Source organism: Cajanus cajan, chromosome 1, assembly GCF_000230855.2.
Source record: "Cajanus cajan strain Asha chromosome 1, NIPB_CcT2T_4, whole genome shotgun sequence".
NCBI classification, from domain to species: domain Eukaryota; kingdom Viridiplantae; phylum Streptophyta; class Magnoliopsida; order Fabales; family Fabaceae; genus Cajanus; species Cajanus cajan.
In genome coordinates this window covers 51,295,120-51,310,551 of record NC_138517.1, presented here as the reverse complement: position 1 = coordinate 51,310,551, position 15,432 = coordinate 51,295,120, and the positions used below count along the sequence as shown (strand labels likewise).

General features: G+C 43.3%; 1 pseudogene across 1 annotated transcript; it reads left to right on the top strand.

Moving 5' to 3' along the window:
• Positions 1-1,070: 1,070 nt before the first annotated feature.
• Positions 1,071-15,106, top strand: LOC145954827 (uncharacterized; annotated as a pseudogene). Its single transcript, XR_014431860.1, has 3 exons — positions 1,071-1,204; positions 14,246-14,540; positions 14,650-15,106. The product of XR_014431860.1 is annotated as an uncharacterized LOC145954827 (transcript).
• The last annotated feature ends 326 nt before the right edge of the window (positions 15,107-15,432 follow it).

The following is a 15,432-nucleotide window of genomic DNA, read 5'->3' as shown; positions in this document are numbered from 1 at the left end:
TGCTTTAAATTTTGCAAAAAATTACAAAAATGCCACCAAATTTTGTTTCTATATCGTTTTTTCTAAAACTAATGTAGAATTGGTGACGTTTGTTAGTCCTTTTCTAGTAGTATATATACATATATTCATATAAAATAATTAATATAATTATTAAAACCAACTCATTGAATTATAACATAATTCAATAATATTAATTATTGTAACGTAATTAGTAGACTGGAACTGGGCGTTCCCAAACTTGAAAGGGTCGTTCCAAACTACTAAAATGGCCTATAAACTCTAGATTTGAACGGGCCGTTCCAACACAAGCTGTTATGAGTAAAATTTGAACCCAGAATAGGTCGTCCCACTTTTGGAACAGACCATTTCAAACATGGTCGTTATGGGTCAAAATGAAACTCCAGAATGGGCCGTTCTAGTTTGAGAATAGGTCATTCTGGATGTGAATTTTTACACATGACGAATGAGCGCAGAACGGGCCGTTCCGGATCTGAAACGGGCCATTCTGGCCACTCCAAACTTCTATAAATAGGCCACATGCATGCAATTGAGGAGAAAAAAAAGGGAACTTAGAGAGAGGTTTTAGAGAGAAAGACTCTGAGCTAGGAAGTTTGCTTTTTGAGGATTGAAGTTCCAAATTGAGTTTCAGAGGATTTTCCTTGCTTCTTCTCAGTTCTTGGCTTTCTGAGCCAATCTTCAGGTGAGGGAAACTAGATTGTAGATTTGTTGGTTGTATGGGAGTTGAGAACTCATTTGGTGCATGAATTTTGAGAAATCAGTGGTTGGATTGTTGAACATCTAATTTTTTTTGGGGTTTTTGGAAAAATGGGTGTTTTGATGATTTTGCTGTGTTGATTTGTTGCATGTTGAATTTGAGCTCATTTTTGTGTTGTATGAAGCTTATATGTTGCCTAATTGATGGAATTAAGTTGTTTACATGTTGTTAAAGTTGTCAAAGTTGTATAGTTGTGATGGAAGAGGTTAGGAGAAGTGGTAGGTGTTCTTCTCCTTAGCTCTCCTTATGCACGGATCTCCTTCAAGGAAATGGAAACCAACGAAATGAACACTTGATGGATGAAGGATTCACGGATGAAGATAGGCCTAAGCCTTGGATGGAAGCATCCAAACTTAAGGAACAATGGAATGCTCACTTCAAAGAGAAGGAAGAAGGTAAGTTCCTAAGGTTTGAAGGAGAATTCTCAAGGTGACTTTGATGAAGAAATTCGGCAACTATGGCTCTCAAATTTCATAAATGTCAAAGTGAGTACAATAAGGTGAAGGAGGGAACATATAGCTTCCGAAAATTAGGTGGACACTTGGCGCCACATGAGTGGCCACCATGTTGGCGCCAAGTTTTGAATTCAAATTTGAATTTGAATTCAAAACTTGTTACACATGTGTATGACCGGTCCCATGGGTGCTTGGTGCATTTGGCTTTGATTTAGTGTGCATTTAGGGTTGAATTTAAGTCACACATGTTCAGCCAAGGTGGCATAATCCATGTGACTCAAAATGCAACTTAAATGCATGCTAAATTAAACCTAATTTTGCCTAATCCTCTTAAACTAATATTCCTCCTTAAACCCTACTCTAATGACCCAAATACAATGGTCCAACAAATACAATGGAAAGGAAAAATTACAAGAATGAAAATGAGCCCAATATTGGGTACCAAAAGCCCAAAGGCCCATGAAGCCCAAAACTAGGCCCAACTAGCCTAAAACCTAAAATGCTACTCTATGTGGTCCAAAATACAAGACCAAAATATATTCAAACTATATTAGAAAAACAAGAAAAGAATGTTCATAACAAGATAGGCCCATGTTGAAAACTTGGTTTGGGCCTTCCAAGCCCATAGGGCCCATTGGGCCTTGACTGGCCCAATCTTCCATGTCTAGCCCACTCCTCTTGGATCTTTGAGTATGTCACCTCTTACTCTCCAAAGCATGATTCCATCAAGTTGTATAGTTGAATAGAAAGTTGTCAAGTTGGTATGTGATGTCTATTGTTGAAAGTTGCTTTTGTAGACCCCTAAAATTGTCCGGGTCGGAAATAAAGCTTGAAGACTCTCGAAGACTGAAGGAAAATCAGCCAGAAGGACTCCTGGAAGGCCCTAGGAGGGTTCTCTGTAGGTCTAGAGGTCTTAGAATAGCTCAAAATAAGGAAGTGGAGGGAATGAAGCCCAATACGGCCGTACTGAACTTAATACGGCCGTATTGAAGCTTCAATACGGCCGCAGTGAACTCAATACGGCGTATTGAAGTTTCTGAAACTTCAATACGGCCGTACTGAAGTCAATACGCCCGTATTGACACTTCAATACACCCGCAGCGAACTCAATACGGGCGCATTGAAATTTCTGAATTTCAATACGGCCGTATTGAAACTCAATACGACCGTATTGAAGTTCAAAAATTTCAATACGGCCGTATTGCTCCTGTAGGCCGTATTGCGCCTATTCCCTATAAATATGACGTCAATTGGACGTCATTCCACACTTTTGAACATAGTTTCAACCCTCTCCTTGAGTATTCTGGGGTTTTTGAGCAGTGTTCTGCCCTAGAAATCACTCGGAGAGTTGATCCGACGAAGTTCTTGAGCCCCGAGCCATTTTGCTTGAGGATCGAACCTAGTCGAGGGGAAATCTTTTTGATTCCCTTAGTTAAAATTTTGTTCTAGGAGAGCAAGAAGTGGGCTTGTAGAGCGAGGGAACGCCAAAACGCTTCCCAGTTCATTTTTGGCAATATATAAAAGCACGCTTCAAGAGGTTTCCCTTCAATCCTTCCTTTTACCGCTTTCTGTTTGTTGCATAATTTAATAAGTCATCATGTAGATATTTAATTCTTAATCGTTCATAATAAAAGGGGTAATTTAGTAATTTTACACTGTTATTTTAGAAATAATCTGTCATAGGGAACCCGAAAGGGGCGCTGTGGGGTGCTAACACCTTCCTCACGCGTAACCGACTCCCTTACCCGACTCTGGTTGTAATGGCCAAAGTCGATTTTTGAATCGATTGCCTTAAACTTCTTTTTCCAATGTTTTGAGTAAAACATTGGTGGCGACTCCATGAACCCTCAATTTTTATGAAAACCACTAATCCATAGAGGGTCCCGCTTGGGATTAACATGGATTGGTGAGCCTTTTAATAAAATTGCTCGTTTGACGAGGTCTCAGTTTGAGAATAAGTCATTCTAAGCAATCCATATTTTAAAACAAAAGAGTCCAACCATCCTTCGCGAATGCCGAAAGCCCGCTTCGGGCCGGTGGCGACAGATGGCGACTCCACTGGGGAATCCTCGAGAGTCAGTCCCATTTAGTGACAGATTGTTTTTAATAAATAATGGTTGAAATTACTTCATTACCCCTCGCTTGTATTATAACATGCTTTATTACATGGCTTTAATAACTGTTGTTTGTTTAAATTCCGCAATTGTTTGAAATACAAACTGCACACAAACCCTTGCACACAACAGTTCCCTCTACACCCGGGGGCATGAGTGGTAATCCATAGGGAGTGGATGTTAGTACGGCCGGTTGATGGGTTTATAGGAGCCTATGAGACCGTTGTCGGAAAACATCACTCAAGGTGATAACCATGAACTTGAGTCCGACGGTGCGTTGGAGCTTTCCATCGACCTACGACGAGAGGAATTGGGTCCCTATAATGGGGGCACCTTGGGGGCCTTTGACCAAGTGAGAACAGTTAGATCCTCCTTGAATATGCACTTTTCTGCAGGAGACCCCTACCTCGTGATTCGCTCGTGACTGTTCGTGGATGAGTGAATTGTTTGTGCATTTTTATGTGACATTGTATGAGCATACATTTGCACCTTTTAAACATACAACATTCTTTTTTAAAATAAAAAGAATAAATAGAAATAAAGATCTTCTAGTACATGGTGTTAACATCTACCTTCATTGCATTCATATAGGTAGTTTCCCTTTTCACCCAAAAAATACAAAAAAGATACAAAATATTCAAAAGAAAAATATATATTTACCCCAAACCAAGCAATATCATGCATCATATTAGGAAAATCCCGAAAACATGATAATGCTTAGTTCAAATAAACACTATGCATGCATATTCATCTTCATCATCTCATATCATGCATTGTATTGTAGATTATGGAGAGATCTAGGGAGGTGCATGGGCAGTTGAAGAAAGTGGACTTCTTATTGTACCATGCCGAGAGGTTGGATCACCTCTGTACCTTGATGCCACGAGAGGCTCGTTTGGAATTTGAGAAATCCTAAGGACGAGTTCTCGACTTGATGAAGATCTGTGTGGATCCAGCCTTTCTAAGAGCCTTGGTCCATTTTTGGAGTCTCGATCTGCACTGCTTCGAGTTTCCCCAGTTTGACCTAGTTCCTACTCTCGAGGAGTACGAACTCATGCTTCGATGGCCCAAATCAGCCGGGGTCTACATTTTTCATGGAAATCATGTGGCCGTGGAAAGAGTTGCCACTCAGGTCAAACTATCATCACGATCAGCTGCCTTAGTGGGGAACGACAGTATCAAGGGTTGGAAGCTTGCTATGATAGAAGACCACCTTTCTTCCTTGGCTGGTGAGGGAGATTGGTTAGCTTTCAACAAGACTCTAGCGTTAGCCGTGTTTGGGACGATCTTATTCCCCTTTCACGCTAACACAGTGGACCATGCTGCGATGGACGCTTTCTTCGCTTGGGACGTACATATGAAGAGTCCCGTGCCTGCCATTCTTGCCGACACCTTGCTTTCTGTCAGATTATCTCAACAGAAGCAAGGGAAAACTATCCGATGCTGTACCTCCTTGTTGTATGTGTGGGGCATCACACACTTTTATGCCTCTAGTCATATGGGGACTTTGCCCGATCCTTTGAGAAGTTTTTCGAAGATCCCCGTACGCCGCCGGTATGCTTCCGAATGGAAGGAAGAGATGGAACAGTGGAGCATTAATCACTTCACATGGGTTTGCCCTTGGTTCCATCCGAGCCATGTATTGACGAGATGCGGCAGTTATCCAAGCATACCATTGATGGGCCTCAGAGGTTGCATAGCCTACTCGCCTAAATTGGTTATGAGACAACTAATGAGGACCCAAATTGTTCCTACTAAAGAGGAGCTTGGAGGGTTGTGTTTCTCCTATGATTCCGAACATCAAAGGGATATGCACGCTGTCATAAGAGCGTGGGAGAGACCAACCTATGAGGGAGATCTCGAGCTTGGAAAGCCTCGGGTATCCGTCTCCATTGATTATGAGGAATGGAGGAGCAAGAGGGGGGTGCCTCAACCATCCACTTCTTGTGCAACCACAGCAACAAGGAAGGCATTGCAAGAACAAGTCGACGCCTTGACCAAGAAACTGGAAATCCAAGGAGCTCAAATGAGAGCTCTCGAGGAGAAAAACGAAGCATCCAGTTTCCTCATTGATGGTCTTCAAAGGCAATGCAAGAAGAAAGACCACGAGATAGAGCGGCTCAAGGATGAGTGTGCTAACCTCAACGAGGAGACTACTCGGGCATCTAAAATACCAAAGGTTGAACCGGGTAGTCAACTCCAAGAAGTCAATGTTAAGATAGCACGCCTTGAAGCCGAGCATGCAAAGCAGGCACAGTTGATCAGGGACATGCAAGAGGACTTGCTATCGACTCGATCCAACGCACAGAAATGGCGGGAAGTCGCTCAACGACAAGCCGCAAACCTTTCCGACTTCCGCAAAAAGGAAAGGGAAGGATTGGCACGAATGGCCAAACTCCAAGAGGAGAAGGATCGAGCCGAAGACGAGCTTAACGAGCTGCAGGCCATGATCAACTATCACACTCAGAAAGCGAAGGAGGCTCAGAAGACTTGTGATGATATGAGCCAAGCCGTCCACTCGCAAGTTGAAGCAATGGCACGCCATGTTGAGGAAGCCGAAGAAGAATGGCAACGACGTATGAACCCGCCTGTGGGTTTCTACCGGCTTTTCTCTTTTTGTAAAAAAATTGCTTCAAAGCATTGTATAAAAAGTTGTACACTTTCTTCAATGAATAAAATCGAATTCTTGAGATTTATCGCCTTTGCATCTCATAGTCATTCATTTGCATTTATCTCTCCCGGTAATTTAATAATAAATGTTAATAAAAAGAAAGAAATAATCGATGCGTATGTTCAGAATGGATCGCGCGCCATTGGTCATTAAATGCAAACCAACAACTGCGCAAAGCGAACACACGACGACGCCGTTGTTGGTAATCAAAACAGACGAAAGGGAAGGTCCGACGCCGTTAAAGATTGTCGCTCCAAGGCCTTTCCCCTACAAAACAAATAAGGCTGTGCCATGGATATACGACATCCGTTCTTCTGCCGACAGCGATATCTCCAACATCGCTGGACTTGGGGGCATGACTAGGAGTGGCAGGATCTACACTCCCGAAGCTCTGCACGATAAAGCTCCCAAGAATAAAGGAAAAGAAAAGGAGAAAACCGAGGAAGATAGAGAATCCGAGGAGGAGACTGATGAGTTGTTAAAATTCATCAAACAAAGCGAGTACTCCATTGTGGATCAACTTCACAAGACACCAGCAAAGATCACTTTGTTGTCGTTGATCCTAAGCTCCGAACCGCATCGGCAAGCTCTGTTGAAGGTCTTGAACGAGGCATATGTGTCGCATACCATCTCCCAAGACAAGTTTGAGGGAATTGTTAGCCACATCACGGCTAATGATCACCTCACTTTCACCGATGAAGAAATCCCCGCCGAGGGACCTAATCACAACAAGCCCTTGCACATCTCTGTAAAGTGCAAGGAGTATCACATCGCAAAAGTCTTGGTGGATAACGGATCTTCCTTGAATGTGATGCCCAAAAGAACTCTTGATCAAGTGGCAATCAAGGGAGTCCAAATGCGCCCGAGCAACATGATCGTTCGAGCTTTCGACGGTTCTAAAAGAGAAGTGGTGGGAGAAGTCAATCTTCCAATCCAAATTGGACCCACCATCTTCAACGTCGAATTCCAAGTGATGGATATTACTCCTGCATACAGCTGTCTCCTAGGCCGACCTTGGATTCATGATGCGAAAGCTGTACCCTCTACGCTCCACCAAAAAGTCAAATTCATTGTGGGTGACAAACTGGTGACCGTGCAAGCTGAAGACGACATACTCATCAGTAAGCCATCCAACATACCTTATGTGGATGCAGCAGAGGAAGCTTTGGAAACCGCCTTCCAAGCATTGGAAATTGCCAATGTTGAAACGTTTCCCCGAGAAATGAAGAAGGTAGCCCATATGCTCACAAAGAACGGATACTTGCCAGGACAAGGATTGGGCAAGTACTCCCAAGGAATCCCGGAGCTACCTATTATCAAGGACAATCCGGGGAAACAAGGATTAGGATACAACCATGTTAAAGATCAAAGAACGAAGAGGAATCAAGATCCTTCTCGACGTTCTTTAAGCCAGATCTTTAGGAAGGCTGGTTCACAAATGTCAAGGCCAGCTGTCGTCATCAAGTGTCTTTCTCCTTCCGATAGGGATGTATAGACTCAGTGACTATTAGAGATCACTCCTCGGGGACAGCCCGACCCCCGAGCCTCGATAGGGCACATGTTTCCATTATGATTATAATAAAATCATTCTTCATTAATTCTTTATTGCTTCTTTTCTCGCTTGCAATAAAATTCTAGACCACATTATTTTAACCCCGTTTGAATAAACATGAATGAGGTTAAAATCATCTTAATAATAATAAACCCACATCATTTTTATGTGGAAGTGTGTGTGTCAACTTGGAGCACCTTTTCTTGGCCTCAATAAGTGCCATCATGGATAAAGAAATCCTAAAGAGCAAAAGACCCGCTAGGAATCCCACAAAAGGGTGACCTAGGCAAAAGTTAGGGTTACAAAATAAGAGCAAAAGACCCGCTAGGAATCCCACAAAAGGGTGACCTAGGCAAAAGTTGGGGTTACAAAATGAAGACCAAAACCCGCTAGGAATCCCACGAAAAGGGTGACCTAGGCAAAAGTTAGGGTTACAAAATGAATACAAAAGCCCGCTAAGACATCACAAATGGGTGTTTTAGGCAAAAGTTAGGGCCGTCAAAAAAGAAAAAACAAAATAAATCCATGATGGTACCATCAATTGAATTCAACAAAGGGGCTCAAGAAAAGCTATCCAAGTTGTCAAAGCACAATCATTAATAACAAAGATGTGCTTAACCTCATAAGTGTTTAAACAAACAAACCTAAACACATAAGCCTACCATGGCCAGCCATTCTTACAAAAACCATTTTTCAAAAATAAAATAATCCCCTCTAAAACACAAACTTTTGAAAATATATATCCTCTCCTTCTTTTCTCTCTTGTCCCAACGATTTTTGAATAATCTAGTGGAAACATGGAGATATAGTGGTCAATAGGAGGGTTGACACATCTTCTAAAGAAAGGGAAGAATCATTTGGTTGATGACACCAAAATCAAATATGCATCATTCCTCGGTAACAGAAATCGGCAGAGCACAGTCCGTCTGGAGGAATGGCAAAATCCAAACACAAAAACGCATCGGTTAATTCTTTTGAAAAAAGAATCAAATAGAATTAGGTGCATCATACTGCATACATGCATACAGATGATAGGTGTACTGGAAGATCACTTATTCTCTGTTTATTGAAAAAACAAAAAATATAAACTTCAGAAAAACAATACGCCCGTATCATGTTCAGTACGCCCGTACCAAAATTAGGGTTATGAACAAATTTTCAATACAATACGGGCATACTGAAATGAATAACGGCCGTATTGGCAATAACAGAAATCCTCCCTCACGTCGATGACAAAATTCCCCCAAGAAGAAGAGAATAGGGGGAGCCATTCATTTTTTCTAAAAAACAACAAATTAATAAAATAATTAAACTTGCATTTTGTGCATCGCGCACATTAATTGCACATTCAAAGACCTCATCATGAGGCAATTGCATAAAAATAGAAAAAATAGAAAATTGCTTGTGTATGACAGCAGCAAACAAAATGCAAAGATTCAGAAAATCAACAGCGTCATACAGAATAACTGAGCCTGGAGAGGCTTGCCGAAAGAATACTCTCAGAATAACTGAGCCTGGAGAGGCTTGCCGAAAGAATACTCTCAGAATAACTAAGCCTGGAGAGGCTTGCCGAAATAATACTCTCAGAATAACTGAGCCTGGAGAGGCTCGCCGAAATAATACTCTTTCAGAATAACTGAGCCTGGAGAGGCTCGCCGAAATAATACTCTCTCAAAATAACTGAGCCTGGAGAGGCTCGCCGAAATAATACTCTCTCAGAATAACTGACACATTTCTATACAGAAAAAGCCAAAACCAACAAAAAAGGCAAAAATACAGAAATCAACAAAAATACAGAAAAAGCCGAACTCAACAAAAAAGGCAAAAACACAGAAAAAGCCAAAATCAACAAAAAAGGCAAAAACACAGAAAAAGCCAAAATCGAAAAAAGGGCAAAATACAGAAAATCCAACAAATCATACAGAATAACTGAGCCTGGAGAGGCTTGCCGAAAAAATACTCGTACAGAATAATTGAGCCTGGAGAGGCTCGCCGAAATAATACTCCCGCAAAATAATTGAGCCTGGAGAGGCTTGCCTAAATAATACTCCCGCAGAATAATTGAGCCTGGAGAGGCTTGCCGAAATAATACTCCTTCAGAATAATTGAGCCTGGAGAGGCTCGCCGAAATAATACTCTTTCATCATAACTAAAGCCTGGAGAGGCTTGCAGAAATAATACTCTCTCAGAATAAATGAGCCTGGAGAGGCTCGCAGAAATAATACTCCCCAGAGAAACCTCAACTCAAGCTCACGGAACAAATCCCCAGCGAGAGCTATCAAAGCAAGATCGACTAAAATCCCCAATGGAAGTACGATCTCCCAAGCAGAATATCCAAGTCAAAGGACTTAAACTTCCTCAGTGAAGATAGCTCTCCAGCTCAAGTGTTGAGTGAGGCTAAGCCTGCAGAGGCTTCCTAAATAATACTCTGGGATACATAAGATCCCTCATTCCCCAATCGCCTACTCAAGAGGCACTCCTTCAAAAAGAGGAAAAATCAAAAAGATCAATAATCATTCCCCAAGCGGAATCCGGCTCTCAGCCAATCATTGAACGTCAAAGCTGATACGCCTAACAGAAGAGGCCAGTCAAGAAATGAATGACAAAATCCCCAGTGGATAAACAGCCTACACAGAGGCTACAAAATCAAAAATTGAAAAGAGACACCCGAATAAAAGACAACCGGGATACTCCACCTACGTCAAAAGGACGTCAGCCAAACATAAGGCATTGCTCAACTCAGAGAGAGAGCATCTGTGTCTATACCCCAAGGAGTCAGAAATTCCCCAAGGGTACCAACAATGCAATGCAAGTTGGAGCACAGGAACCTGTGAATGACTGCACATCCCCTAGACGGATCCCTGCGTTATCCAGCCCTCAGTGGCACAAAAATCAAAAAAAAAAAAAAAAAAACAAAAAAAAACAAAAAAAAAACAATCGTCGAAGCAGCATCGTGGACTGTGGAGACAAAATCAACATCCAGAATCCCCAGCAGATAACAGCCTACACAGAGGCAGCAAAAATCAGAAAATCAAAAAGAGATACCCGAATAAGGATAAACCGGGATACTCCACCAACGTCAAAGGACGTCAGCCAAACATAAGGCATCGCTCAACTCAGAGAGAAAAAGCATCTGTGTCTACACCCCAAGGAGTCAGAAATTCCCCATGGGTACCAACAATGCAATGCAAGTTGGGGCACAGGAACCTGTGAATGACTGTACATCCCCTAGACGGATCCCTGCGTTATCCAGCCCTCAGCGGCACAAAATCAGAAAAAAAAAACTGTCGAAGCAGCATAGTGGACTGTGGAGACAAAAATCATCTCAAGTCCCTGGAGAGGGTAAACTCGCATTGCCGAAGTGATCAGAAGACACGGACGCAGTCCCTGGAGAGGGCAAACTCAGCTGCCGATGTTAAGACGCAGTCCCTGGAGGGGGTAAACTCACCTGCCGATGTTAAGACGCAGACCCTGGAGAGGGTAAACTCACCTGCCGATGTTAAGACGCAGACCCTGGAGAGGGCAAACTCAGCTGCCGATGTTAAGACGCAGTCCCTGGAGGGGGTAAACTCACCTGCCGATGTTAAGACGTAGACCCTGGAGAGGGTAAACTCACCTGCCGATGTTAAGACGCAGACCCTGGAGAGGGCAAACTCAGCTGCCGGTGTTAAGACGCAGTCCCTGGAGAGGGTAAACTCAGCTGCCGATGTTAAGACGCAGACCCTGGAGAAGGTAAACTCACCTGCCGATGTTAAGACGCAGACCCTGGAGAGGGCAAACTCAGCTGCCGATGTTAAGACGCAGTCCCTGGAGAGGGTAAACTCACCTGCCGATGTTAAGACGCAGTCCCTGGAGAGGGTAAACTCAGCTGCCGATATTAAGACGCAGTCCCTGGAGAGGGTAAACTCGCATTGCCGAAGTGATCAGAAGACACGGACGCAGTCCCTGGAGAGGGTAAACTCAGCTGCCGATGTTAAGACGTAGTCCCTGGAGAGGATAAACTCAGCTGCCGATGTTAAGACGCAGTCCCTGGAGAGGACAAACTCAGCTGCCGATGTTAAGACGCAGTCCCTGGAGAGGGTAAACTCACCTGCCGATGTTAAGACGCAGTCCCTGGAGAGGGTACACTCAGCTGCCGATGTTAAGACGCAGTCCCTGGAGAGGGTAAACTCAGCTGCCGATGTTAAGACGCAGTCCCTGGAGAGGTAAACTCAGCTGCCGATGTTAAGACGCAGTCCCTGGAGAGGGTAAACTCAGTTGCCGATGTTAAGGCGCAGTCCCTGGAGAGGGCAAACTCAACTGCCAAATGTTAAGCGGCAGAGCCTGGAGAGGCGGTACTCAATCATCAGGGTGATGTTAACACACTGGTGTCTAGCTTCTGGCTCGGGCGTCGAGTGAGGCTAGGTCTGGAGAGACGGTACTCAACCATCAGCGTCATCAGAGGTGCGTTGATGTCCAACTTCCGGCTCGGGCGTCGAGTGAAGTTGACCCTGGAGAGGGTAAACTCAGCTACCGAGGATGTCAGAAGCGCCGAGGTATGCACCCACCTGGAGAGGCTACTCAACAATTTTCCGCCGGAAGACATTACAAGTCAGAAGGTTGGCACATCACCCGGACAATTGGGTCAACTCCTTTACTTATCAGCCGGTACACCAAAAGGCCGTCCGACTAAGTAAAGGGGGGGCAGCTGTAGACCCCTAAAATTGTCCGGGTCGGAAATAAAGCTTGAAGACTCTCGAAGACTGAAGGAAAATCAGCCAGAAGGACTCCTGGAAGGCCCTAGGAGGGTTCTCTGTAGGTCTAGAGGTCTTAGAATAGCTCAAAATAAGGAAGTGGAGGGAATGAAGCCCAATACGGCCGTACTGAACTTAATACGGCCGTATTGAAGCTTCAATACGGCCGCAGTGAACTCAATACGGCGTATTGAAGTTTCTGAAACTTCAATACGGCCGTACTGAAGTCAATACGCCCGTATTGACACTTCAATACACCCGCAGCGAACTCAATACGGGCGCATTGAAATTTCTGAATTTCAATACGGCCGTATTGAAACTCAATACGACCGTATTGAAGTTCAAAAATTTCAATACGGCCGTATTGCTCCTGTAGGCCGTATTGCGCCTATTCCCTATAAATATGACGTCAATTGGACGTCATTCCACACTTTTGAACATAGTTTCAACCCTCTCCTTGAGTATTCTGGGGTTTTTGAGCAGTGTTCTGCCCTAGAAATCACTCGGAGAGTTGATCCGACGAAGTTCTTGAGCCCCGAGCCATTTTGCTTGAGGATCGAACCTAGTCGAGGGGAAATCTTTTTGATTCCCTTAGTTAAAATTTTGTTCTAGGAGAGCAAGAAGTGGGCTTGTAGAGCGAGGGAACGCCAAAACGCTTCCCAGTTCATTTTTGGCAATATATAAAAGCACGCTTCAAGAGGTTTCCCTTCAATCCTTCCTTTTACCGCTTTCTGTTTGTTGCATAATTTAATAAGTCATCATGTAGATATTTAATTCTTAATCGTTCATAATAAAAGGGGTAATTTAGTAATTTTACACTGTTATTTTAGAAATAATCTGTCATAGGGAACCCGAAAGGGGCGCTGTGGGGTGCTAACACCTTCCTCACGCGTAACCGACTCCCTTACCCGACTCTGGTTGTAATGGCCAAAGTCGATTTTTGAATCGATTGCCTTAAACTTCTTTTTCCAATGTTTTGAGTAAAACATTGGTGGCGACTCCATGAACCCTCAATTTTTATGAAAACCACTAATCCATAGAGGGTCCCGCTTGGGATTAACATGGATTGGTGAGCCTTTTAATAAAATTGCTCGTTTGACGAGGTCTCAGTTTGAGAATAAGTCATTCTAAGCAATCCATATTTTAAAACAAAAGAGTCCAACCATCCTTCGCGAATGCCGAAAGCCCGCTTCGGGCCGGTGGCGACAGCTTTTAAGTTGTAAGTTTCCTTAAAGTTGTTCAGTTGCTCTAAAGTTGTTGAAGTTGATATTTTGATGACTATAGTTGCTTATTGTTGTAAGATGCCTATTGTTGTAAAGTTGTAAAGTTTCCTATTGTTGTAAAGTTGTAAAGCTGCCTATTGTTGTAAAGTTGAAAAGTTGGGGACATATGGTGAAGATATATGTCCTATGTTGAGATACATAGTACTAAGGTGATAAGTTGAAAGTTGTTTTAAATTTGAATCCCTTAGTACTATGTGAGCGATATGGAAGTAGTCGATCCATGTCATGGTTGAATGACCAAATTGAGTAAGGTATCTAGTTAGAGATGTAGTCTTTGACTAGGTACTGGAGAGTGCGTGGTACTTAGAGGGCAGTGGGTAGACTAACCCCATATGTGGATTGGTTATGTAGACCAAGGCCGTGGTAGGTTCATACCCAAACCCCCTGACAGTAGTACTGGACCTTCAAGTCTAAGTGGCACGCCTGAGCAATCACCACTACTACAAAAACATTATTTAACATCGCCATATTTACATCGGTTCTAGTAGCACCGATGTAAATCATAAACGCGGTGGCAAACTTGTAAATAAATAGAAAATATAAATATATTTACATCGGTTGAGAGGAGAAACGATGTAAAAATGAAATTCGAAGGTTGTTCTACATCGGTTTTGTTTATGACCGATGTAGAAATAAAAACCCTAATATTCTCGCGCCCAAAGACTCATCATCAACAATCACCCAAACTCCGTGCGGCGTGAGAGAACATGGCTGGGCGACTCCACCTACACGAACTTCGCCCCCTTCCTCTCTTCCCCCTCCGCCTGGGACTCCTTCATCAGCTCCACCAATCACATCCCTCTCCAATTCCGTGTCCGCGCCCTCCTCTTCGACAAAGCCTTCGCCTCTCTCTCCCTTAACCCTAACCCCTCCTTCCACCTCCTCAACCCTACCTACCTTCAATTGCACGCCGACGACGTCTACTTCACCCTCGACAACGCGCAACATGACTCTAAGGTCCTCCAAACAAAAACCCTACCTATTCTCTTTCGCTTTCGCTTTCACCGTTAATTTGCTTCTTCCTATTTCACTTACATTCTTTTCTTTTTCTTCTAATTTCACGCAGAATCAATCCAAAGCCACCGGATCCAGGTACGTCAAATCTGAACTCCCTGAAACCTGGTACAATCAGGTTATTGATAAGCTTAGGCCGTGGGAAACTTGGAAGTGAGGGGAGTGGGAGAGTGGTTGGGCCTGAGCAAGCGGCGAAGCTGGCGCAGAAGGCGGTGGCGCGGATCTTGTTGGGCGTGGGGTTTGAAGGTGCCATAGAAGCTTCTGTTGAGGACTTCTCTGAGGTGTTGAGAGAACGCATTTGTAAAATAGGAACGAATTTGAGAGTGCTTTCTGATAGTTATAAGAAATAGTGCTCGGCCATTGAGCTTCTCAAGATGTTGCTTAAGACAGTGGGGTTTAGGTGAGTTTAAATTCTTCTTGGTTAACTGTTTAGTTTGGTGAAAATAAATTTATGTTTATCTTAGTTCTCCAGATGGCTTTTCTTGGCACCATGTTTGATTTTATTTTTCATTATTATGGTAGTGATTGTTTCTCTAATGCATGGCAGCTTGACTGGTTGTTCACCTAGTGATCTGGTCAAACAAAGCTATTTCAGGTCCCTTCTATAACCTTTTAGATAGACATTTGATATATCAAGATATTACCCATGACTGGCAGATTGAGTTCCTTTTTTTAATAGCAGTTCTTCCAAATATAGGGTGTCCAATGGAATTATAGGTCTCCCTAATCATGTTTCTCAGGGTGTTGGTTGCCAGCTGAGGGGGCAGAATTGTTATGTTGAAGTAAGTCTTGGCTCCCCTAGATCTGGAACTGACAACACATTTCAGCCCAACAA